The sequence below is a fragment of the Onychomys torridus genome, chromosome X, assembly GCF_903995425.1.
Source record: "Onychomys torridus chromosome X, mOncTor1.1, whole genome shotgun sequence".
Taxonomy (NCBI): domain Eukaryota; kingdom Metazoa; phylum Chordata; class Mammalia; order Rodentia; family Cricetidae; genus Onychomys; species Onychomys torridus.
Window position 1 is genome coordinate 101,770,774 of NC_050466.1, and position 13,880 is coordinate 101,784,653.

At 37.5% G+C, this 13,880-nt stretch overlaps 1 pseudogene; it reads left to right on the top strand.

The window, feature by feature from the left end:
- The first annotated feature begins 11,921 nt into the window (after window positions 1-11,921).
- On the top strand, window positions 11,922-13,041 carry LOC118574465 (annotated as a pseudogene).
- Window positions 13,042-13,880: the final 839 nt, after the last annotated feature.

Below are 13,880 nucleotides of genomic sequence, written 5' to 3' on the forward strand. Positions count from 1 at the left end.
ATCAAATGACATTCTATTTAGTGTATAAACATAACTCAACACATATATGACACATTTTATTTTCCATGGAAATAAAAATTATATACTAATGGCAAAAAATGGATACCTATGTCAATGGAACATAATCAAAAGTCTTTAAAGAATCTCATTACATATGCAATAAAGTAAACTTTTTTGATACTATGAAAAATGTACATAGGAACAAGGAAATACTTTTTTAATAAATGGCACTGGGCAATTAGACATAAATGTGCAAAAGAATGAGATCTATCTTTTGTCTTATACAATAAACAAATATTCCCCCAAAATGCATTACTGTACTAAGCATAGGATTTCAAATTCTAAAACGTTTAGACCAAAATGTAGGAGAGTAAATGTTCATTGATATTATTCCTAAAAGTTTTGAATATAATAATTTTTTGAGTAAGCTCAAATAACAAAAGCAAAATATCACAGTTGGAGCAACATTAATTTAAGCTCTTCCTACACAGCATAAGAAATGATCAACAAAATTAAAAATAGAAGTCTACTAATGATAAAACACATTTTTCAACATATATCAAATAAGAAATTAATATTCAAAAATTCATGAGTAACCCAAACAAATGAATAGAAAATTTAAAAACATGAATAAATTCAAGGCAAATGTCCTTAAATAGACATTGTGAAGAAGACATGAAAATAGCCAATAGGCAGCCATCTATGATCAGTATCCTCAGGCATGCAAATTGAAATTATGAAGTTTATTGTTACATTTGTTATAATGTCTATCATAGAAATAAAAAAACTTATTTAATAAATAATGTTTGTAGAAATGCATTGCACAATGTGATTATTTATTATACTTATAAATTGCAAAATGTGTATCAAAGCCTAATTAATTAAAGCATCCATTACCATCCATGTTGTAAATTAGAACACCAAGACTTGTTCAGAAATGTTGAAAAGGATCACCTACTGATAATAGTGTAAATTAATCAACCATAATGGACATAAAACAGCCAAAAATAAAACCATGATATGATTTATCAATCTTCCAGACACACTTCTAAAATAAGTAAAATCACTGTTTCAAGGAGATACCAGATTCATCAGTAAATCACTTCTATCAGATGCTACTTAAACTGCACTCTGGGCTTAGAGTTGTCAAGGAAGTAAAAGTCTGTACCTCGAGGAAATAACCTCTCATCTCAGAATAGCTATAATAAAAATTATATAAAGGCTAAAAATACTGATGAAGGTAGAGAAAAGGAGGCTCCAGACAGATTCCATTTTTACTGAATGATCAGTTCCTTGCTCAGCCATCATCAGAGAAGCTTCCTCCTGTAGCAGATGGATACAAACACAGAGACCCACAGCTAGATGTTATACAGAAAGAGTGAGAGACCTTGGAACACTCAGGCCTAAACAGGGTGTCTCCAACAAATCTCTCCCCTCAGAATTCAGGGAACTCTTGGAAGGGGAGGGAAAAAAGAGTGAAAAAGCCACAATAAATGGAGAACACCAAGGCAACAAGACCTTCTAGACACAATTTCACAAGATAATGAAGACATGAAACCACAGAGACTGTGGAAAGCACATATAGAGCCTGTGGCCATGCACTTTGTAAGCAATATAAGTCTTTGTGTGTTTACTTGGTTGGGTCTGAGCAGCTGCAGGTCTGGCAGGTGAGAAAGACATGTCCTGACTGTGGGCCAAAAAAGGACTAAGAAAAACTCCAGCTACAGAAAAGAATTGGAGAAGGGCATTTTATACTCCCTAAAGGAAAAATCCAACATGATGATGTCTCAGTTTTGAGCATCTATTCCCCAAATGTAAAGGTACACACATTTGTAATATAAATATCACTAAAGCATAAATCACACATTGAATCCCCCAAAATAATAGTGGGAGCAGCATGTAACAGCATACAGGTAAGGCCATGGAAAACATGACGACATACAGATGAACAGAAATGAGCTGAGTTTAAGTATAAGAGCTAGTCAGTAGTAAGCCTGAGCTAATGGCTAAATAGTTTTAATTAATATAAGCCTCTGTGTGTTTACATGGGTCTGAGTGGCTGTGGACTGGGCAGAACATAGGAAAATTTCAGCAACAAATGGCACACAGACATGAGGCAAGAATTTTCCCACAAAACCTGAGAAAGCTTTAAAAAGGGGTTCTAAAATGGAGCCAAGATCAGCTTCCTAGTTGTGATACAGAGATGCTGTAGCCTGCAGGCTTGAGCTACAGTATGGCAGGTTCACAGCTTACGGGCTTGAGTGCAGCATGGCAGATTCCTGCCACTGTACACAGTGGTGTCTGCAAGCCACGCAGCACACTGTGTGGTGGATTTAGCCTTTGCTAATACAGACCAAAAAAAAAAAAAAAAAAAGAAGTTTCTGGGCCACACCCTGCTTGGATAGAAGCATAGGCCCACTGCCTCCCAGAGTCAGTGGACAGCATGGCTCCCAGAGCTAGTGGTAAATTATCTCCACCATGATGAAAAGCTGAGATGGGTGGAGTCAGCAGCCAAGGCTGCTATTTTAGTACTAACCACTGCAGTTTAAAGCAATAGATTCATAATAAGACAGATTCAGATGGAATAAGACTTTAAATGATTTACAATGCATATAAAAGTGTACATAGCTTGGAAGAGAGAAGAAAATGAATATAGACAGTTATATAAAGAAATAGTTTTAAAAAATAAAGTCTTTAAAGAGACAATAAAGATAATATTAAAAAGCCACATAGAGATGGAAATAACACAGACAGTCTGTACTATATTGTCTTTGGGATTTTTAACTGCAGAGAGACATTTGATTGTGAAAGCTGCTGAGTTAAATCAATATGTATACTTTAAAGATATCTTGATTTCAAATTTTATGTCTAAGGATACATTGCTTTGGAAAAGAGGTTCTGCTTTTGTTTGCACAGAAGATGAAAACCTTCCAGGCTCATATGGTTTGAACAAGAAAGACCCCCAGAGAAGTCCCCAGATGATCTAACATCCAAAATCAACTTCAAGGCAACTGACTCAGATAATGCACCATCACAGACTACTCCATTAAGAACTTGACCATAATTCTTAATTTTCTCAGGATCCCCATAAGAATATTGTTCTCTCTATCAGCAGGAAGTAGCCTAGAAAACTACACCCACATTCCCAAAAAATGGATGATAGATATTTGTCTTTGTCTAGGTTGTTTGTAACAAACTGTTATTGGTTAGAGTCAATCTTTTTCTAAAAAAGAAGATATAGAAATATGGGATATAGACATGATGGGATAAAAGGGTAGATTATTGAATTTACTTTTAAAGAGCAACAACTTGTTTAAAAATGTTTTACATTGCTATGGATATTTATTGATACAAATTAGAAGTTAATTATGTTATACTATATGTAGCATGAATCTTAACAGGTCTTATTAATAAAATCAAACCTAAATCCAGATATTGGGGTGAATGCTGGAAGATCAGAGAAGCAGAACAAGCCACAGCTACCTCACCTTGGCAATTCCTCAACTGATCCTGTTTCCTCAGACTGGATGCCTCTCAGCTGAATTGTGCTGCTCAAAAACCCAAAAACTTAACCAGCTAGTTCCTGGTCCTCATGCCTTATATACCTTTTTGCTTTCTGTCCTCACTTCCTGGGATTAAAGGCATGTGTCACCATGCCTTCCTGTTTCCAATGTGGCCTTGAACTCACAGAGATCCAGAAGGATTTATGCCTCTGGAATGCAAGGATTAAAGGTGTGAGTGCCATCATTTTCTAGCCTCTGTATCTAGTGACTATTCATTTCTCTGACCGCAGATAAGTTTATTAGGGTGCACAATATTTTGGGGAACACAATACCACCACATTTCCCCTTTTTTGTCTAAAATTTTAAAAAGCTTATAGCTAATACAAGAAAAACTATTTAATAAGTATATACTATATACAGTCAAGAGTTACATTAACAATGTCTAGTCCACTAAAATTTGACAGATTCAGACAAAAAACTTCATTTTATCTATTAACAATGTCAAGTCCAGTAATATTTGATAAACTCAGACAAAAAAATTCATTACTTATCCTATTTAAAACAAGTAGTTCCTTTTAAAAAGTAGATTCAATAATTGACCTTTTAATCTTATCATATCCATATTCTAGCTTTTCTTCTTTTCATAACAGATTTAGGAGTCTACCTTTTGTCATTTTTATATCTTCCCCTTTTTCTTTTTATAGTAGATTCAGTGATATACCCACTTATCCTATTATTCTTTATCTTTTTTCTCAGAGTAGATTCAATGATCTACCTCATATCTATATACTCTTTTTTCTATTTTTTCAACAAAAACTCTGAATCTAATCTTCTTGTTCAGATTTTTTTCCTGAACATTAACAATTAACAACTTGTAATTGAACCATCATAAATAATGACAATTATCCACAAGCCATTGAATGACCAAAAACAAAAAACAAACAAACAAACAAAAAACATCCCACCTCTTGGGAATGTGGGCATCGTTTTCTTAAAATTACTTCCTGCTTTCTGGGGGTGAAGGCATCTTTAGGGAGTCCTGAAAAGATTTTTATTTGGGTTAATTGTCAAGTCCTGTATCATTTGTCCAGTCGATGCATAATGAGAAAGTGCAAGGCTTGTTTCAAGGCCTTGTTCAAGAAGTCTATGAATCTGGATCATCTCAGCTAGCCATCTCGAAATTGTCCTGAGCAGTTTGTAGTCCAAAGCCAATGTTTCAGTGGTCTTATTCAGCTTAATGGCTTTATCATAGTCCATGTGGAATCATTGTTGTGGGGTCCCATCATCCTTTTAAAGATTTCAAAGTTACTGATAGGTGTGGCCATGGTTCCAGGCAGACTTTTTTTTTTTTTTTTTTTTTTTTTTTTTTTTTTTTTTTTTTTTTTTTTTGCCTTCTCTGTGGTTTGGAGCAATCACAGCCTGATAAATACCTGCTTCTTGGAATCATGAACATTCTTCCCTAGAAGAGAATATCTTCACAGCAATTTCTCCCCACCATTTTCTTGCCAAACTTTTCCAAACTGACCTTTGCCAATGCTTTCTTTTAACACAATAGTACTGGCAATTCTTCTTTAAACAAGCAGCAGTAAATAATTTGTCCCAGGTGGCAGCATCACCACAGTCACCAACATGATGAGAAGCAGCCAGCAACTCAGAGCAGCAGCCATGGTCCCACTGCTGTTTGTGGCTCAGTCTGGCTGAAGCTTCTTCTTAGCAAGCCTCCTAGGCTGGCCTCAAACTCGGAATCCTCCTGCCTCTGCTTTCTTCAGTAAATCCTACCAGAGTCCACCACCATAACCGGCTGAGGGTAGCTCAGGTCTAGCTGGGGCCTGAAAGGCCACAGGCAAGTAGCTTTTTCACGAATTAGTACCATGAACATTGGGTGCCAGATGTAGCACAAATCTTAACAGATCTTATTAATAAAACCAAATCTAAAGCCAGGTATTAGGGTGAATGCTGGAAGATCAGAGAAGCAGAACAAGCCACAGCTACCTCACCTTGGCAATTCCTCAACTGATCCTGTTTCCTCAGACTGGATGCCTCTCAGCTGAATTGTGCTGCTCAAAAACCTAAAAACTTAACCAGCTAGTTCCTGGTCCTCATGCCTTATATACCTTTTTGCTTTCTGTCCTCACTTCCTGGGATTAAAGGCATGTGTCACCATGCCTTCCTGTTTCCAATGTGGCCTTGAACTCACAGAGATCCAGACAGATTTCTGCCTCTGGAATGCTAGGATTAAAGGTTCGAGTGCCACCATTTTCTGGCCTCTGTATCTAGTGGCTGTTCTGTTTGCTAACCCCAGATAAGTTTATTAGAGTGCACAATATTCTGGGGAACACAATACCACCACAACTATACATATATTTCTACTCTTGTTTAAGGTATTATGTTTATGCAGAACATTTACATTGTAAAGGATAATTAAGGAATACAGATTAATAGTTAATCATCTATGATAATCAAACTTGCAGTCATGTTAGTTAAGTTTTCTAGGTATACATAGATATATTTCAATTAAGTAGGTAATCTTCAAACACTCCAAATACCTATAGAATATGACATTTAAAATGTTTTAAAGACTTAGACTTTCTGGACAGTGAAACACATCTGCTCTTGGCAGCAAGGAGTTACCTCAAAGAGAAAGATGGGCATTAGAGACACTCAATATGGGGTCTATCTTCTTGGCAAAATAGCCATTTGGGCAAGAAATGGTTCTTGCCTGGACTGCTTGACAAAATGTTGTATTGACTGGATATGTAGGGCCCAAAGGGAGGAGACCACTGAACTTTGCAAGGCACGATGGTCCTTTAGTTTTCTGCTTCACAGAGGAGACTGTCAGACATTCTATAGGACACAGGAAAATGTGACAGAGAGTAGACCTATGGGCTGAAGATGAATGCCTCAACATTGCAGAGGAACTTTGGATGACTGTCTAGGCAGGCAGCTGTCTCTGTCATTTCCAGTATTATGAAAGTTGCTTACAACGTTCTTCCTGTTTACTTGGGTAATATTATATCCTTCAGAGGTCTTTGATGTAGTTGAAGACTAGATAGTTATAATTTTCCTTAGTTATGATAAAAGATAAGTTAGATATGAAACCTTAGACTCACAAATATAGGATAAATTATAGAATATTTTCTTTCAATTTGCCAAGTATAGAAGAGATATTGTAACTGTAATTCTTCCTTGATAACTGTTTTGTTATGTATAATTTTACTATGTTAATGTTAAAATTTTCCTTTTTAATTAAATAGAAAAGGGGAACTGCTCTGGGATAATGCTTTTATACATTGGTTTTATAAAACACTGATTGGCCAATAGCCAAGCAGGAAGTATAGGTGAGATAAGCAGACAAGGAGAATAATGGGAAGAGGAAGGCTGAGTCAGGTGGCACCAGGCTGCCATCCAGGGAGCAGCATGTAATGGCACACATGGAAAATGTGGGAACATATAGATTAACAGAAATGGGCTGAGTTTAAGTGTAAGAGCTAATCAGTAGTAAGCCTGAGCTAATGCCTGAGCAGTTTTAATTGATATAATCCTTTGTGTATTTACTTGAGTCTGAGCAGCTGCTGACTGTGTGGAATTTCAGCTACACCCTGATACCAAAACCACACAAAGACTCAACAAAGAAAGAAAATTAAAGACCAATTTCACGCATGAACATTGATGCAAAAAATACTCAAGAAAATACTGGCAAGTCAAATCCAAGAACACATCAAAAATATCATCCACCATGACCAAGTAGGCTTCGTCTCAGACATGTAGGGATGGTTCAACATATGAAAACCTGTCAATGTAATCTACCATATAAGCAAACTGAAAAAAACAAACAAACACATAATTATCTCATTAGATATTGAAAAGGCCTTTGACAAACTCCAACACCCCTTTATGATAAAAATTTTGGAGAGATCAGGGATATGAGGGACATATCTAAACATAATAAAATCAATACACAGCAAATTGATTGCCAACACCAAATTAAATGGAAAGAAATTCCACTGAAATTGTGAACAAGACAAAGCTGTCCACTCTCTGCATATCTTTTCACTATAGTACTCAAAACTCTAGCTAGAGCAATAAGACAACTAAAGGAATTCAAGGGGATATTAACTGGAAATGAAGAAGTCAATATATTATTATTTGCAGATGATTTTCTAGTATAAGTAAGTGATGACAAAAATTCTTCCAAGGAATTCCTACAACTGATAAATACCTTTAGTGAAGTGGCTGGATACAAGGTCAACTAGAAAAAAATCAATAGCTCTCCTATATACAAATGATAAATGGGCTGAGAAATAAATAAGGGAAACAACACCCTTCACAATTGGTATGAATATTACAAAATATCTTGATGTAACTTGAACCAAGCAAGTGTAAAACGTATATGGCAAGAACGTCAAGTGTCAAGTCTTTGAATAAAGAAACTGAAAATGTTATCAAAAGATGGAAAGATCTCCCATGCTCATGGATAGGCAGTATTAACATAGTAAAAGTGGCCATCTCACCACTAACAATCAACAGATTCATTGCAATCCCCATTGAAATCCCAACCCAATTATTTACAGACATTGAAAGAACAACACTCAACTTCATATGAAAAAAAGAAAAAACAACAACAAAAAAAACCCAGGATACCTAAAGCAATCCTGCACAATAAAAGAACTTCTGGAGGTACCACCATTCCTGATTTCAAATTCTACTATAGAGTTAAAGTATAAAAACCACATGGTATTTGTATACAAATTTAGGTGGAACACTGGAATCAAATCAAAATCCAGATATAAAACCAAACAACTATGGACATCTGATTTTTTAAAAAGAATCAAAATTATATAATTGGAGAAAAGCATCTACAACAAATGGTGCTGGTCTAACTGGATGATGGCATGTAGAAGAATGCAAGTAGATCCATATGTATAATACTACACAAAACTCAACTCCAAGTGAATCAAATACCTCAAACATAAAACCAGATACACTGTACCTGATACAAGAGAATGTGGGAAATAGCCTTGAGCTCATTGGCATGGAAGACAACTTCCTAAACAGAACATCAATAGCACAGACACTAAGATCAACACTTAATAAATGGAACCTCATAAAACTGAAAAGTTTCTGTCAGGCAAAGAATACCCTCAACAGGACAAAACAGCAGCCTACAGAATGGGGAAATATCTTCACTAACCCTACATCCAACAGAGAGTTGATTTTCAAAATGTATAAGGTACTCAAGAAACTAGACATCAACAAATCAAATAACCCAATTAAAAATGGGGTACAGATGTAAACAGAAAATTTTCAACATTACAATCTCAAATGGCCAAGACACACTTAAGGAGATGTTCAACATCTGTAGCCATCAGGGAAATGCAAATTAAAACAACTCTGCAATTCTATCTTACACAGGTCAGAATGGCTAAGATCAAAAATACAAATGACAGCTCATGCTGGAGAGGATGTGGAGCAAGAGGAATACTCTTCAACTGCCAGTGGGAGTGCAAACTTGTACAGCCACTCTGGAAATCAGTATGGCTGTTTCTCAGAAAACTGGGAATCAGTCTACCTCAAGACCCAGCTATACCACTCCTGGGCATATAACTAAAGGCTGCTCAATCATACCACAAGAACACTTGCTCAACTATGTTCAAAGCTTTATCTGTAATAGCCAGAACCTACATGTCCCTCAACTGAGGAATGGATAAAGAAATGGATAAAGAATTTACACAATGGAGTATTGCTCAGCTATTAAAAACAAGGTCACCAGGAAATTTGCAGGCAAATGGATGGATCTAGAAAAAGATCATCCTGAGTGAGTTAACCAAGACTGAGAAAGACAAACATGGTATGCACTCACACATAAGAGGATATTAGCTTAAGATAAAAATAACTATATTACAATCCACAGACCCAGAGAGACTAGGTAACAAGGAGGGTTCATGGGGAGGGACACCCAGATGTCCCTAGGAAGGGGCAATAGAAGAGATTTTATGAGTAAACTGGATTGGGTAGGGATGGGAACATGAATGATTAGGTTGGGGAGACTGGAGGTGGGGAGTACTGAAAGAGACTACTGGAAAGGGGTACATTTTGGGGTCAGGTAAAAACCTGGTGAAAGAGAATCTCCAGGAATCTACAAGAATGACCCCAGCAATAGACTCCTAGGAATAGTATACAGTAGCCTGAATTAGCCATCTCCTGTAACCAGTTAAAACTTCAAGTGGAGAGAGTGGGAACCAACCCAGCCACATAACCTTCAACCTACAGTCTGTCCTAATGTGCTGACATTGGTGCTTAGCCAAATTGTCGTCAGATAATCTTCATCGAGCAACTGATGGGATCAGATGCAGATATTAGGTACATCCAAACATTAGGCAGAGCTTGGGGAATCCTGCAGAAGAGGGTAGAAAGAACTGTAGAAGCCAAAGGGGTCCAGGACATCACAAGAAAACTCACAGAATCAAATAACCTGGGCTCATAGGAGCTTACAGAGATTGAATGGACAACCGGGGAGCCTGCATGTGACTGACCTAGGCCCTCCGCATATCTGTAACAGTTGTGTAACTTGGTCCTTCTGTAGGACTCCTGATAGTGGGAAGAGGGGCTGTCTCTGGCTCTTTTACTGGATTTTGGAACCCTACTCCTCATATTGGGTCACCTTGCCCAGCCTTAATCTATGCAGCGGTACAGCTTGATATGCCATGTTTTGTTGATACTCATGAGAGACCTGCCCTTTACTAAACAAAAACAGAAGAGGAGTGGATTGGGGGTGGGAACAGAGTTGGGTAGGGATGGAGTGATGGGAAGAAGAGGAGGTAGGAGAAAATGCAGCTGGGGTGTAAAATACATAAATAAATTAAGAAAAAATAAACAAAAAACTATGAAGTAACCCTGAATTATTTGCTTTCATAGCTAATGAAGCAGAGTTCTTAACCTTGAAACAAATTGAATCCTCTAGGGATGAGGAATAATATAATAATGTGGGTGGTAAAGATGAAATACAGCTGAAGTGACTGGGCTGCTCAGAATCTTTCAGAAAACAAGTCCGCTAACTGAATTTTCACATTTTCAAGTGTTAACTTTGGTAGTACAGTTATTAATACTACAGTGGGAAAAGCAGCCAACTGCATTGCAACAATCCATATCTGTTTGAAGCAATGATTAGATATTTTATTTCAGTTTCCTTACAGGATATGTTACATACCAAGAAGCCTCAATGTACCCAATTGGAGAATCTGATAGGTTTCAAATATCTTTTTGCTAGAAATCTCACCACACAATATATGGAGACACTAATACACTATATAAGTTATTTTACATAAAAATCCACTTTGAGATGGATTTTTATTAATTTTAAATTTCATATAGGAAGCTAGTTGCATTTAAACCGCACTATAGTTGGGCTGGAGAGATGAATCAGTTGTTAAAGTGCTTGCATGAGTATTTCAGATTTCATCCCAGCTCCCATTTAAAAGTTTTGTGGAATGGCATATGTCTGTAACCCCCATGTTGGAGTGCAGACACAGGCAGATACCTAGGATCCCTTGAGCCCTGGGTCAGCCAGTATAACATAATATGTGAGTTCTAGGTTCAGTGATAGGTCCTCTCTTAAAAACTCCAATGAACAATTGAGAAAGATATTCAACATTGATTTATGGCCCCCCACACATATATGCACACACATACATATATTCATACAATCACACACTCATGTGAGCACTTTCATGCACAAAATCAGCTTTAATTTCATATAAACCATAATCTATATTTATAAACTCTTGTGAAGTGAGTAACTGTACTATAGAAACTGAACTAAAGTATAGTATTATTTTAGATGGGCAATAAAATGTTGCATTTCCAATGCATGGGGTTGATAGTGTGTACATTTAAAGTTTATTTTAATTGCAAAGTAATTTGTAGGTATGCATGTTTAGAAATACTCTTTTTTTTTTAAACTTTCTTTTTATTTATTCTTTGTGTCTTTCACATCATGCATCTCAATACCATTCATTTCTCATTCCTGCATATCTGCCCTCTGCCCTTGCAACCCCTGAACTCTTGATAAAATTCAAGAGATTTAGCTCAGTGGTAGAGTGCTCGCCTAGCAAGCGCAAGACCCTGGGTTCGATCCCCAGCTCGAGAGAGAGAGAGAGAGAGAGAGAGAGAGAGAGAGAGAGAGAGAGAGAGAGAGAGAGAGAGAGAGAGAGAGAGAGAATAAGAAAAGAAAAATAGAGGAAAAGAGCAGCCAGCCAGCGGGGGGCTGCTGTGACCAGCCTTGGCCCCACTACATCGCAGGCCGGACTGGCGGGGAAGCCGGGGAGGGAGGCGGGCACTGTGCTGTGGCATGCCTGATCCGGCTCCTGAACAAACCAGAGAGCTCCACCTAGTTCACAGGTTAAAATCCCACAGCAGAACTCAGCAGAGTCAGCAATGGCTAAGCCCCAGGTTGTTGTGGCTCCTGTACTCATGTCTAAGCTGTCTGTGAACGCCCCTGAATTTTATCCATCAGGTTATTCTAATTATACAGAGTCCTAGGAGGATGGTTGTGAGGATTATCCCACTCTATCAGAATATGTTCAGGATTTTTTCTGAATCATCTTACAGAGCAGCCTGGCAGTTTTGAAACAAGAAATTGAACAGTTTGCAGAAACCCTGAATGGATGGGTCACAACAGACGATGCTTTGCAAGAACTTGTGGAAATCATCTACCAACAGGCAACATCTATCCCAAATTTCTCTTACATGGGAGCTTGCCTGTGTAATTACCTGTCCCATCATCTGACAATTAGCCCACAGAGCAGCAACTTCTACCAGTTGCTACTTCAAAGGTGCCGGACGGAGTATGAAGTCAAAGACTAAGCTGCCAAAGCAGACGAGGTGACTCGGAAACAGTGCCATGCGTTCCTGCTGTTTCTGGAAGAGCTTTATTCTTAACTTAGAGATCAAAGGAACAAATGGGCAGGTTACAAGAACCTATATTATTCAGGTTGGTCTTCAGGAACTGCTGAATGCTCTGTTCTCTAATCCTATGGAGGACAACCTGATCTGTGCAGTAAAATTGCTAAAGTTGACTGGGTCAGTTTTAGAAGATACATGGAAGGAAAAGGGAAAAACTGGTGTGGAAGAAATAATTCAGAGAATTGAAAATGTTGTCCTAGATGCAAACTGCAGCAGGGATGTAAAACAGATGCTCTTGAAGCATGTAGTACTTCGATCAAGTAACTGGGGCAAGGTCCATGCAACTTCAACATACTGAGAAGCTACTCCTGAAAATGACCCTAACTACTTTATGAATGAACCAACGTTCTATACATCTGATGGTGTACCCTTCACTGCAGCTGACCCAGATTACCAAGAGAAGTATCAGGAGTTACTTGAAAGAGAGGACATTTTTCCAGATTATGAAGAAAATGGAACATATTTATCAGGGGCTGGTGACCCATACTTGGATGATATTGATGATGAAATGGAGCCAGAGATTGAAGAAGCTTATGAAAAGTTTTGTTTGGAATCAGAGTGTAAGCAAAAACAGTAAAGTTAAATTTGAGGCTGTCAGGTTTTTGTTTTTTTAAAGTTTAGGTATGGTGATTTAGCAGAACACAGGAAAGCAAGAAACTGTCAGACTTATACCAAATTAAGGATGTTGAGTTATGTTACTAATGTATGCAACTTTAATTTTGTTTAATACTACCTGTCAAAATAAACTTTATTCCCTGGAACTTAAAATGTGTGTGTGTGTGTGTGTGTGTGTGTGTGTGTGTGTGTGTGTATGTATAATTTATAAAAGAAAGAGTTTAATTTGGCTCTTAGTTTTAGAATGTTTAAGTCTATGTTGGTAGTGCTAAGGAAAAGATAAGAGCTCGCATTTTGAACCACAAACATGAGGCGGAGATATACACTGGAAATGGCAATAGTCTTTTGAAACCTACAAGCCAGTCACCAGTGACACACCTCCTCCAACAAGGCCACACCTCCTAATCTTTCCCAAACAATTCTATGAATTGGTAACAGAGTATTCAAATATGTGAGCCTATGGTATCCCTTCTCACTTATACCACCACAGTGTCTATAGACTAGTATTTTTCTTATTGCTTTATGGTTTACCCTAATGACCTTTTAAACTTAACGACCTTTTTAAATGTCTTGCCTTCAAATATAATAACATTGTCAGACACTGTTCTAAGACATTAACTGAAAGGATGAGACCTGTGCATGTCATGGGAAGAAATCTGGTTTACACAAAATCTATTAGCTCAAATGCTAGCATCACCTAAATATATATTTGTAAGGGCAATGGAGTTGGTTCAGCGGGGGAAAAATTTGCTGCATCATGCCCCAAGATTGGATACCCTGCATTCATGTAAAAAGTGTGAC